Source organism: Dipteris shenzhenensis, chromosome 21, assembly GCF_047967505.1.
Source record: "Dipteris shenzhenensis isolate YYH24624 ecotype China chromosome 21, Dip_SZ_1.0, whole genome shotgun sequence".
Classification (NCBI taxonomy): Eukaryota; Viridiplantae; Streptophyta; class Polypodiopsida; order Gleicheniales; family Dipteridaceae; genus Dipteris; species Dipteris shenzhenensis.
This window is the reverse complement of record NC_141616.1, coordinates 28,791,267-28,799,916: the sequence shown is the minus strand read 5'-3', so window position 1 is coordinate 28,799,916 and position 8,650 is coordinate 28,791,267.

Sequence of the window (8,650 nt, the reverse complement as noted above, 5' to 3'; positions counted from 1 at the left end):
ATTCTGGGGGTATGGAAGATAAAGCATGAACATTTAAAGAATTGGGTTAGTATTTTTAAAAAGTTACTCAGGCACTTTGATGCATGGTTGTTACAGCATGTGGACAGAAACTTGAATCATGAGGCACATGATGCTGCTAGTAGAGAGGAAAATGTTCAGGTGTGTGTAGTAAAAGTTCAAGAACCTTTGTACAGAGGGAGAGAGTATCTTTTGAATGTGGAGACTTTCTTGCTCACAGGAAAAGTGCCAGAAGAGGTTCCGAAAGAAAAGAGGTATAGATTTGTTAAAACTTGTGAGCCTTATCATCTTATTGACGATGTTTTGTATAATATGAAGGGTGCAGATTTAGTCTTGAGAAGAATCCCATGGCAAGCTGAGATCATGCATGTGCTTGAGGCAAATCATGAGGGGATTTGGGGCGGACATTTCGCATTCAAGACAATGCTAAGAAAGATACTAATGGAAGGGTATATCTAGCCCTCTCTACAGAGAGATATAAAGCATTGGTGCAGATCCTATTTACAATGCCAACAGATGAGAAGAAGAGTATTACATCCAGAGCTGAGAAATCTCATCATAGCATACAACATATTCGAGAAGTGGGGAATTGATGCAATCGGTCCACTTCCCATGACTTCAGGAGGTAAGTGTTACATTCTCACTGCGGTAGAGTATCTTTCGAGATGGGCAGAAGCACGGGCAGTTGCTTCAGTCAATGCTAAACAAGTGAGCAAATTCATATATGAAGATATATGTTGTAGATTTGGAATGCCTTTGGAATTGGTAAGTGATAAAGGGCCTGGAGTTAGGAGTGAGTTGGTTGACTTGTTGTGTGATAAGCTTAGAATTAAGCATAGATATGCTACTCCCTATTATCCTCAATGTAACAGTAAGAATGAATATTTCAACGGAGAGTTGATTAATATGATGAGTAAGATCATGAAGATGTATGGGAAAAGCTGGGATCAAGTTAAGCCACAAGCTCTGTGGGCTTACCGAATAGCAGTCAAGGAATGTACACAGTTTTCTCCTTTTCATCTTGTATATGGAAAAGAGGCTTTGTTGCCATTGGAAGTAGAAATTCCAGCTCTGAAGTTGCTCATGAAATGGATGAAGAACCTAACACCGAGTATGAAAGAAGGTTGGTTGAACTACAGGAAGCTCAGCTTGATAGAATGAAAGCAGTTGAACACTATGCCCAGACTCAAGAAAAGAATCAAATGAAAGCTAATTTGAAGTATAAGGATAAGAACATCAAAGAAGGAGACTTGGTATTAAGATATGACAGTAAACTAGATTGTACTTTCAAGACTAAATTTGTGACAAAGTGGGTGGGTCCTTTCAGTGTGTTTAAGAAGTATTCAAATGGATCATATCAGTTGAGTGATTTGGATGGAAGTTTGCACACCAATATAGTGAATGGGTACCGGTTGAAGAAGTATGTGATAAGAATAATGCAAGTGTCAACATGTGGGCCAGTTGTGATGGGAAAAGATGCATCCAATGAAGTTTTGACTGAAAAAATACTTGCTGCAATGCAGTTTATGTTGGCTTCAAGCTGTCAAACATGAATGTTTGTAGCTTTTTGGTTGGGCTAATATGATAGGATAAAATCTGTATATATTTTTCTCCACATAGATTGTGCATGAGGGTAGACACTGAACACGTGATAGTGTTAAATTGCGGATTGTGTGTGAATAAGCCAATGTAACTGGCTGCACATGTAAAGTTTTTTGCAGGGACTTATCAGGGAGATGATGAAATGCAATGTGGTTGTATCAGACTTCCAGAGAAAGGGTATCCAGTGTGTGGTCAAGTGAAATGTTTTTGGGGTCATGTAAAGTCAAGTCATGAAGGGTTTTTAAATATTTTCCTGAGTCAATGTGCACTTGCATGTTACGGGAATTCGATATGTTTTGGTGCCCACGTCAAGGGGATTTTCATATGTGTATATGGGGAAGCATGCAAGCTTTAATGTGCATGCTAATGTGTGTGAAAATTGTGTGACTAAAGGTCCAAAATGTGCATTTAATGTGATTTGGGGGAAATGTCTTGAGAGTGGTAAAATGTCACTAGTGAGGTGGCAGATTAGGCTGAGGTGGCTGGATAGATTGAGAAGGCATTGTGCTCATGCATGTGGCTACGTAATAGAAGAGGGAAGCTTCTGGTTGATGAGTGAGCATGGTACGTGGAGTCTTGGAGCTGGCAGATAAAGGAGAAAAGGAAGAGTCGGTGAGGGACGACAGGCTGTTCGAAAAGCTGTGTGCATAAACGAAGGGCTGAGCGCCTATGAAAATATGGGCTACTACGTGATGAGAAGGGAGCTTTGAGAACGAGGGGCAGCCTTGCATCGGGTGACGTGCGTGGGTTGAGGGCTGCAAAGAACCATACGGGTGGTATGGACTGAAGTGCAGGTTTTGTATGGGCTACAGTACGAGATTGTACGGAGGTGTTTTCGTCGATCAGTACGGACTGGTAGTACAGTGCCTTGATCGTAGGCTGAACAGGCACGTACGGGTCATCAAAGGTGGCTTCTACGAGCTGTATGGAAGATGGTCGTCATTTAATGCAGACTGTACGGATTGATGAATGGTTGTACGAACCTGCTGTCGTACATATGATTGTACGGCTGCTTGTACGGTGAATAAACCTGCAGTTTTTCAGATGATGGTATCGGCCAGCTCTTCTGTTGAATAGCTTGTGGCCTTGGGAGTCGTGCTGGCCATTGAGCAGTGGGCTGTGGGTTCATAGTGTTTTGAGGTTGACTGCTTTCTGAGTTTTTTTTTGGGGAAGAGTGCATTTCTAAGTTCAGTTTGTTTCGGGCTGTGTAGTCTCTCCCCTCTTTCAAAGAGTCTGGGTGTGTTCTAGTCGGATTATGTGGGAGGTCGACTTGTTACTTGTGTGCTCTGGATACCCGCTCTGAAAGTCGGTGCATAGGCTCTACCTTAAGAGCTACCATATTACAGTACTGATCCCGAAGAAGTCCTGAAAATACGACTTTGCCTCTAGAGTTGGATTCTGAAGAAGTGGATATGATTGTATGGGGGTCAGCGATGAAGTATTGAGTCATTTTGTGTTTGTCTGAGGATAGTCTTGTGTTTCTTTTTTTTTCACATCAACGTCACATGTGGATATGAGTGCAACTACTAGACGCCCGACCGATCTTCATTGCAGTATGCTATTTCCCTCCACACACATCATCATATGCCCATGATGTCAGTACAGAGGGGCACAATCCTTATGAGACAATACATGATGATATCATAGAGTTCTCTAGACAGGGAGACACCCTCCTTTTAGGGAATTTCAATGCAAGGACGAGGGATAGGCAAGGACGAGGGATAGGCAAGTGGGCTTACTTGACTTCACATATGAGAGAGACCCCCACATGATGCCAGAGTTATTAGATGCAGCCGAACTTGGGATTCAGAGAGTTTCTATAGATAGTTCACATGTGACAGCATACAGGCGACACCTACTTGAGTTTTCCACGACCTCATCATCTACAATGGCCTTCAGAGATGGCCATCATATGAGGGATTTACATGCTTTCCACATGGAGGTGGGACTAGCACAGTGGACTACCTATTGGGTCCATTGGTAGTCCAACACAAGCTCAACACAGCCCAACACAAGCTCTCCACCTGATGACTGAGCTCAAGCTCACAAAGCCTTCAGATTCTTATTGCATCCATTCTTGCAATTCACAAGGCAACCACCCACATAGTGACCACGGTTAGTAACTCGTCAACCATCACTATGTTCATATAATGAATCCCAAAACCATGGTAATCTCTTGCTTACCAACAAGCTCATAGAGCTCTCATAGACCTTTGGCTTGCATAATAGAGACACTTCCCCATTTCTACCTCATGCAATGAAATCTCTTTGTAGCTTCTCTATTCACGGTGTACACTAGTCACCCAAAGTATTCTGACCAAGCCTCTATAGTAGCAACACCACACCTCATGTGATCACCAATCAAGCCCTTCATGAAGCTCGCCACCTGCAATAGCTCAGCCGCTCATCATGTGATCATAACTGGCATCGCAGCCTCTCCCTTGCTCTCGGAACTCTCCTCATCTATGGTACTCCCACACTCCATCATCGAGTTTCTATATCCTCTCCAACCAATGAATTCCTCCATGAGCTCCCCCAAAACCATAGCTCGTCACCTCGTGTCCCCTAGTAGTGACCTGCATTGTCCCCATGGCCCATCTTTGCCTTTGCGCAATGACTCCTAGCACTGCACCTCATGCTCATGGAATCACGAACTCACGTCGCCCATCATCTTTGTCACCCTTTGCACTTCCTCCCCATCCTTTACATGAAGCTAGCCAGCACTGTTACTTCACTAATTCTCATGGAACACCCACCTCCTAGCTCATGCAATCAACTCGTCCTTCGAATCAAATCACAGCTCCCCTCCAGTTGTTATCTCATGTGAAGAAATCTATCTCACAGCAGTTCTGTTGATCACAGAGCACCTACGTCATCATGGTCCTCCAAGACTTCACGAAAATAGTCATAACGATGCCCATCCTTGTACAAACACTCATCTTTGTGACCCTCGAGCTTCAAAAGGTCTCCCCTTTGACAGAGCTGCTGCCTTCTTGTTGCTCACAGAGCTCTCCTCCTCTATCTCCCCGCCAACCCATCAAATTCCGCCTCCCCTCGCTGCCTCTGAGCTCCCTTCACCTTCTCTGTGAACCCATGATCACCTCTCCAATGCTCCTGCCAGCTCTCTGCATACGTGACTTCTAGTAGGTCTCCCTCTCTGTCATTTGAGATCCCCCGGGTGCCCCACCCTTCTTCTCGAATTCACAGTCCCCCTCTTCTAGTCGTCGCGACCCTCCTCTTTTAGCAACAGTCACATTCCCCAGCTCCCAACCGCCACCTTGCCATCCAGAAGAGTCTCCGTCAACCTCACGTAGCCACAATTCATGCATGCCTTTTTGATTATAGCCACGTCATCCCATGCTTTTTACCACTCTCCAAGGATTTCCACAATTTCATACACCAAGGCACTTAAGCACATATTCATTGACTATGTGCACACAAATGGATGCCACCAGTCATTTAGCATTTAATTGCCCACCGACCATTCACATATGATGAGCACAATCCCGACCCTGGATACCATGAAGTGCTTGAAAGTTGCTTACAAAAAATTTGATTGAACATCAGCAAGCACACACACAAGTTGAACATCACACATGTACATATGTAAAAGACAAGTTTGGGGTTTTCAAAAATCTTAACACAATGGCTCACACGAGGGCGTACTGCTTTGGATAGACTAGAGCGACAATGTTTCGCGGCACACTTCTAGGATCCACCGACGAAGATATGATCCGATGTAAGCCCTCAGTTCCACATGAGATAGTACATGAAGAATTCTCCATGACACCTCTCCAGGTTGATATGACACCTCTCCAACTTGATGCCATCTTTTAGATAGTGACTTTCATCCATAGAGTCACGCCACTGGAGACTTCGGAGGTTGGCCCTAGAGTCATCCAAACGACTTGCAGAGAGTGGGGTAGACACATGGTATGCACGCATATCTACATGGCTTGTCGGGCATGGTATCCAGAGGGACAAGCTTCCCTCCTTCCAGTACAGCATGGATGCACCTTCTAAGTTGATCCCACGAGATGAGATCAACCGTACCATACGGTTAGACCTCCTTCAGCTTCACACATCCCAGACTTGGGGGGAGGACCATGAGCTCCCAGTTTTATCGCGACCATTTCTTGAGAGTATCAGAGGAGGGATTCATCATTAGACCCCAGTATCTCAAGGATAGAGGAGTCTCCCATGCATTGAGGATTGCGATTGGTCAGATGCGGTTTCGTCCCATCAATTGAGGATCGAGGCAGGAAGATTAGCGGGTATACTCAGAGAGCAACGGCAGGTCTGCACACTATGTATGCTGGGGCGATTGAGACAGAGGAGAACTTTCTTTGTGTTTGCCTAGCCTACTACAAGATTAGGGGATGCTACCACTGTCTCTACTTAGAGGTCTCTACTTAGAGGGGAGTGGCTTCGGTCCTTTGTCACTGACGACTCATCCATTTCCATGACCATGTCTATATCGAGCTTTATCTGATGGAGATGCGACGACATAGGGAGACACTTCTGCGACAGATCAGAGAGTAGCAGGGGATGGTCAGACCACTACAAAACATAGAGGTTGACTGGGCACATCAACACATCACATACTTCTATACATTTGAGCCAGAGCCCCCGAACATAGTGGAGTGGAGGAGGAGCTAGCCGATATGAGAGCAATTTGGAGGAGCAACCGGCACAGTACCACTAAGAGAGGGGCACAGAGGCCACATGTATGATAGAGAGCCCCCAGAGTACACTCTATTGAGATCCAACCTATCACAGCTTTCCTCAGGGCACACCGACACAGATAAGGGGTCACTCTAGATATAGCCTAGAGAGTCTAAAGAGTGAGGAGACTACATTCCCACACCACAATGCGAGATAGCTCGACAGACATAGATAGGAAATATCTTCGTAGGGCACCAGAGAGCCATCAGTGTACCAGGCTTCAGTTTCATCCCAGCGCCTAGATACATTGATTGACTTGGCCCACTATGCAGTTGTAGTTGTAGTCGACTTTTTCTATGATTATGTTTCTATTAGCATAGATTAGTACTCAGCCAAGGGTCTTAGTGTACCCTTTTCTTTAGCCCACTGAGGCTTGTATGAGTTAGCTTTTTGTGTACTTTGTCCCACAGGGCCTCCCATGGATGTTAATATATCTTTCTCTCTCTCTCTCTCTCTCTTTTTGTGAGAAGCCCTAGGTCTCGCCTAGGCTCCATCCCTACTACCGAGAATAGTGTGACATGCGCACTGCCCCAGAGTAGGCCAAATAGCCCTCCAACACACCCTAGATTGCAAGGACCTACAAAACAAAGACAAAGATCACCTCCAAGCACCAAAAGTTTTCTACAATTCAACAAAATAGCCAAGCAGTAATGCCTTGAGCAGTGCGCTTGTTTCCAACCCCTATAATGTGCTTCAAATAGATCCCTCGATTTGTGTGCTTGAGGATGTGAACACGTGCTACAACCGAAGTGGACTCGGGGTTGACATCAAAGCAAAGGTGGGGCCCACCTTAGCCTCAACTTCAGTCTCTATCTCTACTTCGACTTCAGCCCTCTCTTCAATCTCAGTTCTAGCCTCAGCTCCCTCTATCTCAACTTCGATTTCATCCCCCGCTTTAGTCTCAGTTCCCTCTACATCCTCACTTTTGACTTCAACTTCCACTTTAGTACTGGTTTCAGCTACAGCCTCTACATCCCCAGCTCTACAGCTACAACCACTATCAATGACATACTCATACCCATGACATCAGTTGCCTCCTTCCCTTCCTCTCCTATTACAGCTCTCTAACCACTTATGACACCTACTTCGGAGGTGTCATACACTGCTCTGCATTATGCCTCAACCTTTCTCTCCCCTCTCCCTCTCAGTCAACCCATGCTCCCACATCCAATTGGGACTGCCTCATCCATCCCATTGTCATCCCCGTACCTGACCCAGCCCACCCAGCTTTTGGATTCATCCCCATACTTTCATGTCACAGCCGTTCCAGTTTTGCTCGGGCTGACACACCAGAGGCATGGGACACCTTGCTCATGGAGGCACACAATATCCATGAGCAAGAGATAGAGTTGATACACTTCGCATAAGAGCAAGTCCACTTCAACAAAAAGTAGAGCCACATCATACAAAAACAGGCTCGCACCATTCGGGAGAAGGCTGGTCTCATTCAACGATCTAGATAGGATATCTCGCAGCTTCGGTAGGAGGTCACAGCCATACACACAGTCTTAGGGAGTACCCCAGTTGTCGAGGCATAGATTGCAAGCATGGAATCTGTTATTAAGGAGACATCTAGATGGGTTGACGTGGACAAACTAGGACCCGTAAGGGTAACCATTTCGGCTACCCTCATGGAGCAGTAGTAGAGAGCTAGTAAGGCTCTCAACATGAGAGTACGTGGGATCCCACATACTGAGGCTACACCGATGGTGGTAGATGTGACTACTTTCGTGGCCGCTACTCTAGGTGTGGCTGAGCACAGGATCGACAGGGCATGGCAGGTAAGGAGAGACCCCAACTGAGAGAAACCCCTGATCATATGGTTCCATGACACTCAGACATGACTTTGAGATTTATGACACATGTTAGTCCTTCGAAATCAACTAGCGATATCCATGGATGAGGACCTCACCCCTCTACAGGTTGGGGAGAGATGCTCTTTATCAGCAATGGGATTAGGCCCGGAGGGAGGGGAAGTGGGTAGTGATACAACAGGGACGTCATGTTATAGGACCCCATAGGGCACCAGCCCCCTCCCCTACATACAAAAACAGGGTCTATGAGACTCAAATATCCGAGACCCTATCTTGCACCATATGGAACTATAATGGTACCTTATGGTTAGAACCAGGGAGCTTCATGGAATCCTATATAGGTCACGACATAGTCTTTTACACAGAGACACCTCAGAGTCCAGAGCGCCCAATACCAATAGTCAGTGGCGGGTATACATGGGAGTCTACCTACAGAAATGAGACGAGGGATACAGTGGGAGTTCGAGGGTCAGGCGGAGTCGCAATCCTTT